The sequence below is a fragment of the Podarcis bocagei genome (assembly GCF_964188305.1).
Source record: "Podarcis bocagei genome assembly, chromosome: 2".
Taxonomy (NCBI): Eukaryota; Metazoa; Chordata; class Lepidosauria; order Squamata; family Lacertidae; genus Podarcis; species Podarcis bocagei.
The window spans coordinates 109,223,939-109,242,085 of NC_138126.1; the positions used below are offsets into that span (position 1 = coordinate 109,223,939).

The window sequence follows — 18,147 nt, forward strand, 5'->3', positions numbered from 1 at the left end:
TTGTTGCTTGTATAGGATATTTTGTTTTTTAATATTTCATGTTTTGTTGTGTCTTTATATATACATATGTTGTAAGCCACCAAGAGTGGTAAGGGAAACCCAGCTAGATGGGTGAGATATAAATTAAAGTGAAATAAATAAATAAAATTAATAATAACCGGAGATGCCATGGATTGAACCCAGGGATCTTCTGTATGCAAAGAGGATACTTCCAGAGTGACCCCATTGCTCTAAAACACTATACAGTGGTACCTCTACTTACATTCACCTCCGGTTACAAATCCTTCGGGATACATACACGGCAAACCCAGAAGTATTTTTCTGGGTTTTGTTGTGCGCGCATGCACAAAAAGACTCTACCACACTGTGCGCATGTGCAGAAGCTGTCTACTGCTTCTACACATGCACAGAAGTGCTCTACCGCGCTGCGCACATGCGCAGAAGCGGTCCCTCCCGTTGTGGAAACCTCAGGATCCGACCAGAGGTCTGGAATGGATCCTGTCTGCAACTGGAGGTACCACTGCATCTGCTTTCACCCTTTAAAGTTCAAGTGAGCTTATGCTCAGTGCTACAGTGGAAGTCAAGGGAGAATCACTTTAAAATGTCCCAAGCATATCAAGACACTGCTGTACAGCTCCTTTTCATTTCAATGGACTTTGCAGGTGACATTCTCTCAAGATCGCACCTGTTTATGAGAGAGGTTCATAAGGGAGGGAGTGGGGGGGACACACACAGAGCCATTTAGCACAGCCCTGATCTGGTGAATTGCAGAATTATCACCTGGGGAATCCCCCATTTGGCTTGCAAAGGAGCCACCAGCAAATCAGCAAGTCAGTAGCGCAGCTAGTTTAAAAGAACATCGTATCATCTTTACCCTGGATAAATGCATGACATCCCCGAAGCACCACGAAGGTGCTCTGCAACCTCTTTACCGCAAAGTGAATGTGATGCCGAAATATACCTGCCAGAAGTATAAATTGCAGTGGCTCTGAGAGAAGTCAAGATTTCACCCAGAATTGAAAACCTGCTATTCAGGCACGGCAACTGACACCATATACGCTGTCACACGCAATGCAAGTTGTAGCGTTCTCACCAGTGGTCACGTTGATAACAAGATCAAAGGCTTGCAACTACTTCAGCTGAAGTGATGGAACAGGTTTGATCAAAATGAAAGGAAAGCCCTGTATATAGAACACCATGAGAGGCTTGGAGCCCACATGTGAGTTAATACCTTTGAAGTTATTCTTGTTTTAATTGTAAATTGCTTCATAGGTGCATTAAACTCCTCTCAGTAGTGTTCATATGTATATGTGGATTTTATAATAAGTCAGAAAGTACGTGACAAGCCACAAAGTGAAATTAATTACAGCTCCCGGATGAGTCAATATGGCACTTTTATCAGATCAAGGAAGTGGAGGACAGAGGAAAGTAAACCTTAATAGTACAGGTATGATCTTCAGTTACCACCCTTCTATCTCTCCAGTAGATGACAAATGCTCCCTTTCATTGCTTTAGACTACACATATGCACTCAGTAAGAGCTCTTATACCTCTAGCCGGAATGACTTGTTGATGACTGCTTTTTTGAATAATTAAATGGGCTTATATTTGAGATATTAGGTTTGCCAATTTTTCATTGGTCTCTGCTCCTGTACCTTTAACGGTAGCTTGAGCCACTCATAGTAGCAGTTGGTAATGCTTATTCCAGGGGTGGGGAACTATTTGGCCCACAAGGCTATATCCTGCAAACCACGCCCACCTGTCAATCAGCTGGTGTCAATTGTGACATGGGCTGGTTCGTGTCAATTCTGCCTGGGCTGCAGGTGTCTATTCCCAGCAGTGAGCCTTATTCTCCATGTTCTGAAAAATATCAGTGGCTGGTTTCCTCAGGGTACGCTGCTGTTAAAGACACATGAACAGGCTAGGACCGTTTTTTCTGGTCACTTCACAATCGCTAATAGATATGCCTACCGAAAGGACACCATCCTATACTTCCTAAAGTGGGGGGTGGAGACAGTGAAGGGGGAAATTTGATTCCCCCCCCACTGTGTTTATCATGTTGCTATACTTATGAGGAATGAAAAAGTTATCCAGAAGAAATATCCTTGAGATATAGTGTGTGGCTTGACTTAGCCTAACCAGCCTAACTCCAACCCTTAAAACAGCTTAACAACTTCAACCCTAAAAAAAGGTTAACAACTTCAATCCAACGTCAAAGTCAACAACTTTGGTTGGCTCTTTGGTCGGCCCCCACAGCCCTTCACTTCATCAAATCCGACCCTCTTTGAAAAAGGTTTGGACACCACTGCCCCTAACCCTTTACTTCTGGAAAAGGTCTCACTAAATTCAATTCAACTCCAAGTATAAGACTGCAATCCCATTTCACACACATTGATCCACTTCCTGCACTAACATCTCAAATAGCACTGCATGTTTGCATTCCCCTCTGAGCAGAATGTGCCCAAGGGCACATTCACACAAACAGACTCTGCGCATCTCTCCACCCCCAACCTCCTGATTGCCATACACATGGCTAGGAACTCATCTGGATGGTCTTAAGGAAATACAGTGGTACCTCGGGTTACATACGCTTTAGGTTACAGACTCCGCTAACCCAGAAACAGTACTTCAGGTTAAGAACTTTGCTTCAGGATGAGAACAGAAATCTTACTCCGGCAGCGCGGCGGCAGCAGGAGGCCCCATTAACTAAAGGGTGCTTCAGGTTAAGAACAGTTTCAGGTTAAGAACGGACCTCCGGAACGAATTAAGTACTTAACCCGAGGTACCACTGTACTCTGATCCACTTAAGGAGTCACAAAAATACTGCATCAGGCCAAGCAGTTGCAGTAGCCTGTTTGCCACAGCCAGTGCACAGCCAGCTCAGCTAGGGGGGGAAAGTGTGTTGAAGCCAGGAGTGAAGATGTAGATGGGGCTGGAAGAAGGAAGCTGGAAAGGAGAGGGACTGGCCAGCAGGAGATTCATTCCTCTTTCCTGCCTGGGCCAGGCATGTAGATCAGTAGCACAAGGGAGCTGCAGCTCTGACAGCAGGGGTGAGATAAGCAGGGAGGAGAGAATTTCCTGTGCAGGGAACTTCTTTTCCTTCCCAGTCTTCTCCTTACAGCCACCCACTTTGCTCTCAGCTTCCTTTCTTTCCCATATGTAGGTTTTGCATTTCCTTCCTTTGTACATGGAGGAGAAATATGGGCCGTTCCTGCCATTTTTTAATACAGTCAAAATTTTTAAAAACAAAAGGGGGAGAGGAGATTTCATGCTACACAATGGCACAGGCTTACATTCCACAGTATTTTAATTGTGATTTAAATGCCTATCGTTTTACTTGCTCACACACCTTTTAAGTACCCCTGGGTTTGAGCTGATTTTCATCAGGGAAGTCATCAGACAAGATGGCACAATTTCATTTCCATGCCATGCCATTTCCAACCAAGCTGTTTTCTCACCTTTGCAAGTGGAAAAGGTACCGTGTGTGTGTGTGTGTGTGTGTGTGAGAGAGAGAGAGAGAGAGAGAGAGAGAGAGAGAGAGAGAGAGAGAAGAGGTTTTTTGTTTAGAGGACACACAGCAGGAAAGGAAGATGTAATGCAGAGCTATCTCTTGCTGTTCTGTTGCCATTGGCAGCAGTTTAGGCTAGTTTAGCCTCTAGGCTCCCAAGCAAAAAGCTATGAACAAAACCTTTGAGAGAGCCAGCAGCAGGTAATAGAAAACTTTCTTCTAGCTGACCAGTTCTCCTCTTCCTGCCCTAAGCTCACTAATAGAGGGCACCACCAAACCCAGCAGTGTGTGTGTGTGTGTGTGTGTGTGTGTGAGTGAGTGTGAATATCACAAGACAGCCAAAGAAGACCGGTTGCAGAGTGAAAAACACTGTCTTGTTGATTTTGTTCCCCCACCCCCCTAGTCATTCCAGATTTTGAGCACTCAAAGATCTTCAAGCACAGTACCATCCAGGTGAAAGAGGGCTAGGGGACCACCCTACAATGTGAGATATCTGGCAGGAAAAGAAGGAGAACTCATTTGTAGCATAGAAGTTGAAGGGCCCCAAAGTAAGTTGAGAGATTTGCAGGCGGGTGGGGGAAAGACAGAAAGAAACAGAGTTTTGGTATAAAGACTGGGAGGGAGATATGATGGCTCTGGAGTTTGTATGAATGGGGCACTCTTGAAAGGTGTAGAAAATGCAGGGGCCAGAGCAAGGATGCCCTGAGTATTCTGTATCTCTCACAGACAATACAATGAAGATGTTGGTTCAAATCAATTTTAGTGTCATGAAGAATCCTAGGTGTGTGTGTGTGTTTTTGTGGGCATACTCTGACACTTCTCTTAAGAATTACTGACCGCTGCTCCCTCACCAAACTACTATTATTACCAGGGGAGACTGCCAAAGCCATCACTATTAAGTCCCTGATTGCAGAAAGTATCTGCGTTCCCGAACACACTCTCTCTCTCTCTCTCTCTCTCTGTGTGTGTGTGTGTGAAGGTTAAACACTGAGAGCCAGGGTAGCATAGTAGCTAAGAAATTATTATTATTATTATTATTATTATTATTATTATTATTAGCATTAATTAGTCACTTTCTTCTCAAGAAGTGACCCAAAGTGACTTACAAAACGATTTAAGCAAGGCAGGAATTTTCACCTCAGTTATGAACTCACTAGGTGGCAATCCTCCATTCTCCTAGCTTCACCCCTCCATCTGCAAAATGTGGATCATAATACAGATCAAAGTCACTGTAAGGTTATTCAAAGTTATTGTGAGAGTTATTAAAATATTCTCCGTGTCTTTTTGACTGAACCATCCCCCCCCAAAAGAAAAAGGTATTCATAAGTTCACAAACTGCCAAGAAAGTTTTTAAAAACTGAGTTTCATATCTGCCTGCATTTAAGAAAACACAATTTTAATGATATTATTCATACGCAGACACCCACTTATAACAAGGGGAGTGAGAAGAAGAAAAAGGATTGTGAAACAGACTTCAGTGAGAGAAGAAAGCACACAATTTTACTGGATTTGAAGCCAGCCTTGTCAGCCAACACACTTTTGTTACTGGGGATGAACTCGATAAGAGATACATTTTCTCTTCCTTTTATCCTCTCAAATGTCTACACACACACACACACCAGTCTTTTTCACCTTGATATTTTGTTCAGCACATTCTCGCTATCGGGACACTCTTTTTCTTGGCCAGTTTTCCTTTAAGATGACATTAAAAGGGCCCTGCACCTGCACCAAATGTTTCATATCAGTTGATAAAGGACATGAAAATGATTTGCTATCTATTAACTTTTCTCAACTGCTTTTCTTCACCAAGATGGAATATGGATTGGAGAGCGGCGGAGCAGGTGGTGGATTCCTAAACTGTGGAATAAGGCACAACTAACAACCACGAAAAGCACTGATGAAGCAAATGGAATACTGTACTCTAAACCGCTTCATACAACAGCTCCATAAATAGCTACTAACCATGACGGCTGAATGCTACCCTCCAAGGTTGGAGGTAGCATGCCTGTGAGTACTCGTTGCCTGGATACAACAGCAGGAGATGTCTGTTGCCCTCCTGACCTGCTTGTGGGCTTCCCGTAGGAATCTGGCTAGCCGCTGTGGGAATCAGGATGCTACACTAGCTGGGCTCTTCTTCCTACAGTGAGTATTATTGAAGATGGGGCACAGAGAATGGAGAAAGGCTTGCACCTCAATCCACGTCGTCATTCTAGGGAGCCCATAGCAGAGGTGTCGTTCAACCTTGGATCTTTGTGATGGGGGCAGCTCAGTTTCTTAACCTAGTCCCAAAATGAGAAGTCACAACATCATCCACTTCACCTGCATGGCTTGTGAATATAGTTATTTCACGGCATCATGGTCCTGATCACACATAAGTAGCAATCTTACAGAAGATGTAGCTATGAGCTGCGGAGCCTCACAAGTGAGTCAACAACTTTGGGCGATCTTTTCGAGTTTAAAAAAATAGGGGTCGTCTTATACATGGGGGGGGCAGTTTTATACACTGAAAAAGGGGTAAATATCTGGTTGCCTGTGACAAGCAAAAATCATTTCTAGGTAACTTATACAGCTCAACTGTTTGGTACACATGTTCAACTAATAGTAGTAGTAGTAGTAGTAGTAGTAGTAGTAGTAGTAATAATAATAATAATAATAATAATAATAATAATAATAATAATAATAATAATAATAATTTATTACTTACACCCCGCCTATCTGGCTGGGCCTCCCCAGCCACTCTGGGTGGTATTCCAACAGGATAACACAATAAACACAATACAACATGTGAGCAAGTGTGCAGCTCAGCTATTTGCCCATACTGGTACACAAATTCTACACTTGTTGAATGTAATGTGTGAACAACTCACACTGTTATCCGGTTCAAAATTTCAAAGACAGTTTACAAAAAGGGAAAAAGAAAGACAAGGCTAAAAAACAATTGCAACAGGAACCAAAATAACCAGGGATCAAAGGTGCAAAATAAAAATAAAAAGGTATTCAGCTGGCCCCTAAAATACATTTTCCCCTAGGAGAAGGTGTTATAGCTGAAAATGCCCTTCCCCTTGTAGAAGGCTATCGAACGCTACCAATGGCTACCAGCCATGACAGCTATGCTCTGCCTCAACAGTAATAATGCTTCTGAAGGCCAGTTGATGGGAACCGCAGGACGAGAAAGTGTTCTTGGTTCTTGGGTTCTGATTGTGGGTTTCCATCCCACATGCATCTGGTTGGTCATTATGAGAACAGAGACTAGATGGGCAATTGGCCTGATCCAGGAAGCTCTTCTCATGTTCTTATCCAGCCATCTAACTTCAGGTGGTGGAAGCACCTGGAAGTGGGTTGGGTAGGGTGGCAGGTTGATGTCACCTCGGGTATCCCTGTCCCAAGCCATGTAACAAATTACTAACTTTCCTAATTATTGAGCTGATATTTATTGAGCTGATAACATTTTTTGTGAACCTATTTGCAAGGTAGTTCCAGCATCGTAACATCCACCAGTTTCCATCCCATTCCACTTTGGGGTTTAGTATCTCTCCATGCAATCATCAAGAGGAGGAGGAGGTTGTAGCAGATGAATGCTCAAGAGCAAATCTGCCTAAAAGAAGATGGAAACGGGACTGGGAGGCAAAAACCTGCAGGTCAAGGGTGCTAAGGAAGCCATAGAAACTAGAATATGCATTTCCCAGCATGTCTAAGGAAAGTGTTCTGGGTATGAGGAACATGTTTTTTTTTGAAAAGTCTGTAAGCCTGAGGGTTGCATGAATGTGGCCTGTTTTGCTATTATATATTTTCATTGCTGCCATTATTATTATTATTATTATTATGATGTGTGGGAGTGTGTATGTCTGTGTGACAGAGAGAGAGAGAGAGAGAGAGAGAGAGAGAGAGAGAGAGAGAGAGAGAGAGAAATGGGCAGAATGAAATATCTGATGTATTACCAGGGCTGAGTTGGTGCAATTTGATGCTGCAGAATTGCAAATCCCTTTTGTTTTTGCTGTCTGGCTTCCATAGCTTTATAAAAAAAATATGTTGCTTAAATCCTGGACTAAGAACGAAGTGATCTAACTGGGGGTGGCGACAGAGAGGGAAAGGAAATCCAAATGTTTTCAGTTTAACTATCAAGCATAGTTTCCAGCTAGTGTGCTCAGAACTTGAAATTAAACAAATGAAATAAACATGTTTCAGTTTTTGTTGTTGTTGGTTTCTTCTCTCTCTCTCTCTCTCTTTCTCTCTCTCTCTCACTCTTTCTTTAATGCGGGCAATGATGTGATTAACAGGAATGGAGCTTTGTGCGATTTAACCCTTTGCATTCTGAAATGATTGTTCCATGTAAAAACAACAATAACAACAACAACCATGCACACATAATACATAAGAGGTGCCTAATATGGAAGACAAAAACAGCATTGCTCCTGCATTTTCATGAACTAGGTGCATCATCAATTCAGCTGTATATTACTGACCATGGGTGCTTCCAGTCTGTCACTGTTTTCAAGTTGGCAACAGATCTCACCCTGGTAAATTTAGGTTGCACAGTTAAAACTGATTTGGGCTTTCCTGGGCTGCAAATTCACTCATCTCCAAAACTGCGCTTTTTGTGGTAAGAAAAGTAATGGGGAAATGCAGCGTAAAGTGTGGGATTACACTAGCTTTGAGGCAATGTCATCTACCCTTCCCACAAACAAGTCAGAATGAATGCTTCATAAATGGCCAATGTTGTCCAATCTCGCTGCAAACAAATTCAGGATGAGCGCTCAGGAAACAGTTTGTCTAAAAGCTCCCTATGATAGTTAAAGGCTGTTGCCTTAGTTTTGTTTGGAAGCTTAAAGAATGGTTTGGCACCATGTCTACAACTGCCTGTGTGTGTGTGTGTGTGTGTGTTTCATGGTCTTCTATCCAGCATCCTTAAATTTACATCAAAGCCCTTAAAGTAGAGGTGTCCAATACTACCCTAAAAAGAATCCTGTTATTATGAGAAGGGGGTGGGGGGAAGCAGAGCATTTTATAACATTATCTGCTTCTGGTAAACTGATTTGAGGTTTCCCACAATCAAGCATTCTATAAATTCTACAAAATAAATAAAGCAAACACAGACTTGGAAGTCCCCATTTCCCTCTTGACTATTACTGGTTTGAGTTAACTGGCTATGGCAATAATACTAATACTTGTTGTTTAGTCATTTAGTTGTGTCCGACTCTTCATGACCCCATGGACCAGAGCACGCCAGGCACCCCTGTCCTCTACCGCCTCCCACAGCTTGGTCAAACTCATGCTGGAAGCCTCGAGAACACCGTCCAACCATCTCGTCCTCTGTTGTCCCCTTCTCCTTGTGCCCTCAATCTTTCCCAGCATCAGGGTCTTTTCCAGGGAGTCTTCTCTTCTCATGAGGTGGCCAAAGTATTGGAGCTACTACTACTACTAATAATAATTTATTATTGATACCCCACCCATCTGGCTGGGTTTCCCCAGGCGGCTCCCAACAGAATATTAAAAACACAATAAAAGATCAAACATTAAAAACTTCCCTAAACAGGACTGCTTTCAGATGTCTTCTAAAAGTCAGATAGTTGTTTATTTCCTTGACATCTGATTGGAGCGTTTTCCACAGGGCGGTTGCCATTACCGAGAAGGCTCTCTGCCTGGTTCCCTGCAACCTCAGTTGTTGCAGTGAGGGAACCGCCAGAAGGCCCTCGGAGCTGGACCTCAGTGTCCGGGCTGAACGATGGGGGTGGAGACGCTCTTTCAGAATAAACAACAACAACAGCTAAAGAATCTTCACTCTCTTTAACATTCTCAATTTTAAGAATCTAAGGATAAAAATATCTTTGAGGGTATTTAACTAAGATAATTATTATTACCATTTTACTTGTTAGTGGACACAAAATGCATTGCTTGAGGGTGGTGATGGTGGGGAATATATCTTCTAATCATAATGTCTGGATGGAGAGGTGTGTTTGATTTTTCTACCCCAACCATTCCAACTGTACTGAACAGTACTTTCACAGGGAATGGCTTATCAAAATCCAGTTAATATAGCCATCCTTTTAAACCCATAGTTAATAAATTGATCCCTACATCAATCAGGTATTCCAGCTTTCGGCCTTTATGTTTGGATGAACGTAATTCCACTTGTTCAGATGGAACAATTTAATTTGAAGTATTGGTTTCTAACCCCCACCACCACGCTTGGATCGAAAATATCTGCAAGATGCCGTATATGAGATTATACAATTCAATACAAAACTATGGTGGTGTGAGAACTGTGGTTCACTTCACTCTGGTTCTTGTTCTTTTACAGCTGCTGCCACTGCTGGTGTATTTAGAGGGCTGGAGTGAATCCAGAGGAAACAGCTCCAGTTCAGGAGATGTGATGCCAGGCAGTACTGGAGTGTAGGGCTCAAAGGTGTAGTTGTCAGAGACGAACAATATCAGGAGGGCCACAGGTTCCCCATTCCTCAGTTAAGAGGATCATGGGGCTGGGCATAGGCAAAGGACCCCTGGACTGTTAAGTCCACTCAAACAACCATGGGGTGCAGGGCTCATCTTGCTTTTCAGGCCAAGGGAGCCGGTATTTGTCCGCAGACAACTTTCCGGGTCATGTGGCCAGCATGACTAAACCGCTTCTGGGAGCAACGGGACACTGTGACAAGTGCCAGAGCACATGGAAACGCTGTTTACCTTCCCGCCACAGCAGTACCTATTTATCTACCAGTACTCACACTAGTATGCTTTTGAACTGCTAGGTTGGCAGGGGCTGGGACAGAGCAACAGGAGCTCATCCCATTGCGCGGATTTGAACTGCCACCCTTCTGATCGGCAAGCCCGAAAATGGTTTAGACCATAGCGCCACTTGCTCCCCTCTGGGTATAACCTCTGCCTGAGATACTCTTCCAGTTGGAATCCTGTGCTAGACAGGCCAGCAGCTTAATTTCATTATGAGGCAGCTTCAAATTATGTATGCATGTGTGTGTGTACCTATAGTTCTAAAAAAACAGATATGCATATAGATCCTCTGCTGTTGAGAATATCCCCATTTGAGTGGCAAAATCCTCTATTGTTATCCAAATGTCATGTTAGGTCTCTCGCACAGGTCCCGTAGAAATAACAGTTATATTTATAGACTGGAACTGGAATCAGTCCTATGAAAACTAACTTAGGAATGAGTGAGATTTGCTCCTGAATAAACCTATATAGCTGAAGAGAGACAGAGAAGGGGTGTGCAAGAGCAAAGCAAGAGTTGCATGCATTGCTCCACCCAGTTTTGTCGTAGCCCCGCTCACCATCACCACAGGGCCCTGGGAAGGATGTCCAAAAAGTTGTGGGGGGGGGGGAGTGGGATCTGCCTGCAAAAGTTACATTGGCTGAACTGAATGCATCCTGATTTCTGAGCTTGCACCGAAAGCAGCATTTGTATCAGAAACTCTCTTCATTTTGCCATTTTGCTACGTCAATTTCCTGCATTTCCCAAGATCAGAAATATGTATATTGCAGCATAAATCTTCCACAGCACAAGGCAGACACAAAGTTGCACAGGTGTGTGTGTGTGTGTATTCCCAAATATTTATTTTTTGAATAACCTATTCTTCACTCTGTAACAATACTGTGTTCTTTATAGCCTGGAATGTGCCTGTGGTCTGTTGGACTCTCATGTCATCTGCATGCATGGGTAATGAAAAGACAATGGGACATTATAAATCTGCGGAATTTGTGCTAATGTCTTTAGCCATGTCTGGAGTAATAAGCAATTACGTTCACATTTTGGGTGTGCTTTTAATGAGCCTATTGTCAGCTATACAAAAGGGCTGGTTGGCTGTGAGATGACCTCAACTTGCAAGCTGGGGTTTGAACCAAATATAACTATTTTTTTCTTTTTCGACGTCTTCAGTACCTGTGACCGAAGAAGGTGGTTTTATTTTGGGGTGGGCAGTATGTGTTCATTATGTTGCACTGCTATTTCAAAACTGTCTTTCTATGTACCATGGATCCAGGTGTAGCTACTTGCTATGTCGTTTCCTGCCTGCCCCTCTCCCGGAGCCCCCATTTTTCACACAAAAGCGTTTGAATGAGAAAACCATATAATGTCACAGTCAGCTCATCTAATTTCTACAATAGCAGTGGTATGCGCAGCGGTGACATGAGAATGGGACCTTTGGTCTCCTCCACTGTAGGACACCAACACTTCTCTCATGACATATGCAGGAGAAAGCTTTCATGCAGAATTAAGACAATAGAGTATTCTTTTTTCCTCCACTATTCAAGGGAGTTGCGTGCCTAGCTCTCATTAATATTACTGGAACTTGCCTGGTAAAGCCAGAGGACACACGCATAAACACATTAGTAATACACCCTTTTGAATCTCATTTTTCCCAGCTTTGTATAGCCTCAAACACTCAATTACTCTCATCCACCCATTGTTGTTGCTATTGTTATTCAGATTCTGATTGGACAGACCCTGTTACTTTCTGCAAGTAACAAACAAGCCACATGCTTGAGCGTGGATTTTTTTTTATGTCCTCAGGGATGGGAGGTGGGTTTTGTGGGTTGGGGCTCTCTCCCTATTGTGAATAAGAGTGCTCAGCCTTAGCCCATGGTGCAAAATGCCACAAAACTAGCAGGAAACGTTGGCACTGGTTTGGAGTCAATCGGACAAGTTTGGATTTTTGGCATTAACTTGTGACCCCAATTTGTTTTACTCAGTTTGGGGTGGTGGTGGCACAAAATGTGGCGTTTGCAGCACAAAATTATCACAAAACTTTGGCATCAGTTTTTTTTTGGGGGGGGGGAATCCTGAATTTCGGCATCACAGGTTAATGAACCTCCTGTGGACCTTGGATTCAGTCAAAAAGATGTGAGACTGCAGAGTCCCTTATTCATGAGAAATTAGCCACTGATTCATAAACATAAGAGAGACCACTTTGAATATTATTCAGAGTGTATTTGAGTAGCTCACCCACCTTCTTCCCATGCAGTTCCAGGACAGATGTGAAAGAAGAGACGTGCATTTTCCCAGAGTAGGGATAGAGCATGTATCCATCTCACAGGGGTAAATGCACACTGAGACCCTACAAACATGACCTGGGAGTAAAGGAACGGAAAACCTTTGTTTCCTTTCTGGCCTCTTCTTGGAAAATGTCTGTAATAATACTCAAAGAGCAGCTGAGAGGCAGTGTGCCCACACAACCCTCCCTTCCAGGCACAAACGGATTGTGGACCTGCTTTCCCTTTAAGAGTTGTACGGAAGGAGTCTGGACCAGCGCAGCTTGTCATGCAAAGGTGAAAAGGGCTTCGCCTATTGAAATCCTTCCTTTGTTCTATGTTACCTTCTTCCGAGCCCAGTTAAAGGTATTTCAAATTTGGTAGGCCAGTGTGCAGCCCCTCCAAGTGTCCCTGTTTTCCAGGGACAGCCCCAAATTTACAGAAGCCATCCCGGTTTCTGATTTAATCCCAGAATGTCCTGCTTTTCCTTGGGATGTCCCTATTTTCATCAGAGAAAAGTTGGAGGATATGGAATTATGTGACCCCTGAGCCAAGGTGATAAGGAACTACACAACCTTCACAAGACATCTGAAAGCAGCCCTGTAAAAGGGAAGTTTTTAAAATGCTTAATGTTTTAATATGTTATATATACAATTGTTGTTGTTGTTGTATCTGACATCCTAGTTTTCATCGGAGAAATGTTGGAGGGTATGAAGGGTGTGTGTGTGTTTGAATAGGCCTCATCATGGGTCATTCATACCAGTCTTAGCTCTAAACAGGGATGGGGGACCTGTCATCCACCAAATTTTGTTACATTCCAATATCCCTCAGCTATGGGCATAGCCAAGATTTATGGGGAGGGGTAGGACTTTTGAGGGGGGGGGCAGAACTGAGCTATCTGTGACTCGATTGGTCCATTAAGTTAAGTATTTTAATTTATTTACAGTGGTACCTCGGGTTAAGTACTTAATTCGTTCCAGAGGTCCGTTCTTAACCTGAAACTGTTCTTAACCTGAGGTACCACTTTAGCTAATGGGGCCTCCTGCTGCTGCCGCGCTGCCGGAGCACGATTTCTGTTCTCATCCTGAAGCAAAGTTCTTAACCTGAGGTACTATTTCTGGGTTAGCGGAGTCTGAAACCTGAAGCATATGTAACCTGAAGTGTATGTAACCCGAGGTACCACTGTACTTGATATAGGGAGGTCAGCTGCCCTCAGCTCCTGCCAGCAAGGCCAATGGTCAAGCATGATGGGAGTTGTAGTGTAACAATATCTGGGCATTCCCCTTTCCTGCGCTTTAAAAGGCAGGCAACCAGAGGACTTCCAAAAAGCATCTCAGTAGCCAGCCAGGTTTGTGCAGCAAAAAGGGACGCTTAAGGTGTCAAGAGTCCCAAGACAGATTTGTAAAGGTTAGAACCAGCACCATGGTTTGGGCCTTGAAATGGAAACCAGTGCAGCACAAAAATAATAACAACAGCTCTTAACATTAACATATTCCCTTCTTCTCTTTTCTTTTTTGGTTTGCCTGTGCCTAGGGAATACATTGATCCACAGTTTCTTGAAATTTCCATGCATTTGCTGAACGGGGGAAAAGTTGAAACAAAAGTGCCAGCATAAATTATTAAATCTCCCCTTTGAAATAGTTATCGAGGGAGGTTTTTCGGGAAAGAAACATGCAAGTGAGGAGCAAAAATATTTTGGTACGTAATAATAAAGGCAAGATGGATGCCAGGCACTCGGGAAAAGAATCCAGAAGTGGGGAAATTGAACCGAGACCGCTCTTATCCTTGGGTTCCCACCAACTCTGATAACTGTTTGCTCAGGACTGCACAACCTGTAACCCACTAAATGAAACGCAGCCCATTAGTTATGTAGTGTGACTTCTCAGGTACTTGGCATCTCCAACACTTCTGCTTTTGGAATCCAAGGTAGCTAAATAAATCCAGAAGGCTTGTTCTGACAGTACGAACTGTTTGGCTGCTGTTTGACAGTTGAACAGCCTGCCATGGGAGGTTGTAGCCTTTCCTTCCTTGGAGGTTTTTAAGCAGACATTGGATGGACATCTGTCATAGATGCTTTGGTTGAGATTCCTGAATTGCAAGGGGTTTGGACTAAATGACCCGCAGAATCCCTTCCAACTCTACAATTCGATGGTTCTTTCTATTCTCTTTTTAAGATTTGACACTCCTTTATTACGTAAACAGGGGAACCATCGTTTTCAAGACAACCTGGCAAATCTGGAACTAGCCTGGGCAGTCAGACAGCCCTGATTTCCTTTACTTGGGGGCTCTGTGATTCGAACCCCTGTGCAAACACACTCATTCTGCAAGCCCATTTTACAGTTTTGCTTCCCACCATTCGCTTTCCATCTGTTGTTATAACAGTTCCCTCTGTTTTAGACGCATTACAAAATGAAATAAAAAATATTTACCATTTTTAAAAAAATGTAAAGAAAGAATTGTGAAGTTAGAAGGGAACAATTCTATATGATTTTTGCATGGTGTAACCATTGAGAGTTTCTCTATTATTTCTCACTTAGATTTATATCCCACCTTCATCACTTTTTTGATCGGAGTGTGGATTTACAACAATTTCAAAAGCTGTAGCAATGATTGAAACAATCTGCAAAAAAACACCCCCCCAAAACCAACATAAAGCAGCTGCCAATAACGAGCAAAACTAATATCACAAAACGAGGACGCAAATATACATGGCCAATGAGTGGCGTTTTGTTTTGGCTGGCATTGGCTGATGTCTTGAGTCAAGCCTGTGCAACTTGGGTCTCACCAAACCCATTACAACTGCTATGTGTATGTCTGGCAGGGCTCACTGTGGTTTCATAAACCTCATGACTCAAAAGTGTTGCCTGAATAGAGGATGGTGGGACAGTAGTCATGCCTCCATTGCTCATACATCCGCTAACCTCACTCAGTTGGTGGCTGCAAATTTGACGGCAGAGTGAAAGGAGGTTTGCACACATACAGATATGTGTGTTTCACGCTATTTCTGAATGCATGTTTGCTGGGAGGACATGGAGAATAGGCATAGAAGCATTGGGCAGAGATGGTTTTTTTCTTTCTTTCCGGGGGGTGTCATCTGAAAAAGGCTTTAGACATAAAAACCTCAGGATATCTTAATGCAGCCACATATGTGGGTCAATTCCTGTGTGTTTTAAGGGTTCCACCTGCAGTCAGGTTATGGGAGAGAAGGCACTTTGCTTGTGGAACTCTTCCCCCTGGCACCTCGGCTCATGTTTTTTAGTTCCTTAAGGCTTTAGGCAGATGATTTGTTCAAAGTTTTCGAACAGGCTTCAAAACATCTTATATCACCCCCTTTTAAAAAACACAGAAATTTGCATTGTTTGCAGCACTGTCCTGTCATGCTTTAATTAGTTATTGCAAAGTCCCTCAGAATTTTAAATTGAAGGACCATATAGACATGTATTAAACTTGATAAATAAAATAAAACTCTGCCCAAGCAGGGTTTTGTTTTTAACCTCTTCTGGTCAGAGTTGCCACTTTCCCTTCTAAGGCTCTTCTGAGTTTAACAGCTGCACCACAGGCAGAAATACAGCAGTGCTGGGAGGAAGTGGCCAGAAATCTATACAAATGACAAGAAAGAAAGAAAAAACCTCTTCTGGGATTATTTTAGGATACAGGTTGTGGACTTGGATTTGATATCTATCTATCTATCTCCATCCTGGTGTCAGGTTCCCCATTTAAGAGTGTTACCTTCTCCAGCTTTGAAGTTTGTAATGACTCTGAGAGCAAGCATCAAGAAGCCAAGGAGCTGCTACAAATGTTAATAAAATTAAAGCCATCTGAAAGTAGGGATTCACATGTGCCTTTGAAAAGCTGGTCTGTGATCAGTTATTACCCTCAATTACCTTGTTGTCCACTCTTTTTAGCTCGGGGGTTAAACTCTTAACACTTCCCTTTGAAGTGGTTATCCTTTTATCTATGACCGGACTGAGGAATTTAAAGGCAATAATCAATGTGAGCTTCATAAGAATAGGAGAGCCAAGGCAACACGAAAATAGGTGTAAATGTGCCTTTAGCCACACTGGCTGAGCTTCTTTTGGAGCTGGGGGTGGGGGGAAGAAGGGAAGAAGTGGGTACATTGTTCTGGGCAGATATGATCTCTTCAAAAATGGGGGGGGGGGTTGCACACTGGAGAAAGCACTCAGCACTAAAAACTAAACCAGAGGGGTGATAATTTGGGGGAGGACCAGCAAAGAGGAGAGTCCTTCATCAAAGGTGGGGGGGGGATTAAGTAATGAAGCACAAAGATACAATTAAAGCATTGGCTTAATCAGGGCTTTGATGTCAGACATGGTCCATAACACTGTTTAAAAAAAAAAAGGCGGGTGGAAAGCAAGATGGATTCTCCGCTTGCATTGAGCAAAAGAAAAGGGGGGGGGGGCAGCTCAGCAACAAACCCCAGTCCTTTCAGCTCTACTGGGAAACAGATGGCTTTGCAACAGAAAGGTAGACTTAAAGCACAAGCTGTGCTGGCAACCTTGGTAAAAGGTAAAGGGACCCCTGACCGTTAGGTCCAGTTGTGGCCGACTCTGGGGTTGCAACGCTCATCTCACGTTACTGGCCGAGGGAGCCGGCATACAGCTTCTGGGTCATGTGGCCAGCATGACTAAGCCACTTCTGGTGAACCAGAGCAGCGCACGGAAACACCATTTACCTTCCCGCCGGAGCGGTACCTATTTATCTACTTGCACTTTGACATGCTTTCGAACTGCTAGGTTGGCAGGAGCAGGGACCGAGCAATGGGAGCTCACCCTGTCACGGGGATTCAAACCGCTGACCTTCTGATCAGCAAGTCCTAGGCTCTGTGGTTTAACGCACAGCGTCACCTACGTCCCTTAGGGCAACCTTGGTGCTCTTGCACTAATTCAGATGTCTTAGGGTGGCCCTGCTCAATCTCTGTGAGCACAGGAGCCAACTCCTAGGAGCCAAGGTCCCTTCACGCCCTCAATAAAATATTTGAGCCCCCCCCAAAGTTCATGGGCATTGCCATTCAAATTGTGTGTGGCATCATGTGATCAATTATGTGGGGCGGAGCTTACCTGCCCCCCTCGCAATATTTTATTCAACTTGGCACCCCTGGTTGTGAGGATAAAGGGGAGGGGAGATTCAGAGGGAACTGTGTACGTACACTGCTCTGAACAATCTGGAGAAGGGGCAGAACAAGGGCAGCAACATGCAATAAGCAATATATTGTTTAAAAAAGTCAGTAGCACAGCACAGAATTTCCATTTCATCCATAGGCAAGCACTGAAAGGGTGAGAAACCCACTCACCACATAGACTTCTTGACAGCGTTTTCCATGGTGGAAGCTTCTAATCGCAATGAACAAGTAATCTTGAGCATGCAAACATGATGTTGGAATGAGCAACCTATTCCTGAGATTGAGATGACTTAGGAAAAATGGCTGTAGTTCCCTTCCCATACAGCCACACGGTCCAATACAGCCCCTGGGGTGTACCTGTTAACAAGCCTTGCACCGAAGATCCTCGAAGCAGCAAAGGGCCAGTTCTGACAGCACAGATGACTCGGCTCAGCTGTATCCATCCCTGGCAGCACAAAAATAAAGAGGCGCCCATTAATTTACCTTCCTCAGTTCTGTGTTGAACAAAACACCTGGCATGCCAC

General features: G+C 43.6%; 1 protein-coding gene across 1 annotated transcript in view; it reads right to left on the reverse strand.

Moving 5' to 3' along the window:
• AXIN2 (axin 2) overlaps positions 1–18,147 on the reverse strand; it is a 78,942-nt gene that overhangs the window by 57,463 nt on the left and 3,332 nt on the right. Inside the window, exon 2 of the mRNA XM_081181286.1 lies at positions 17,981–18,068. The gene's annotated coding sequence lies outside the window, so the exon portion shown is untranslated. The remainder of the gene's footprint in view (positions 1–17,980; positions 18,069–18,147) is intronic.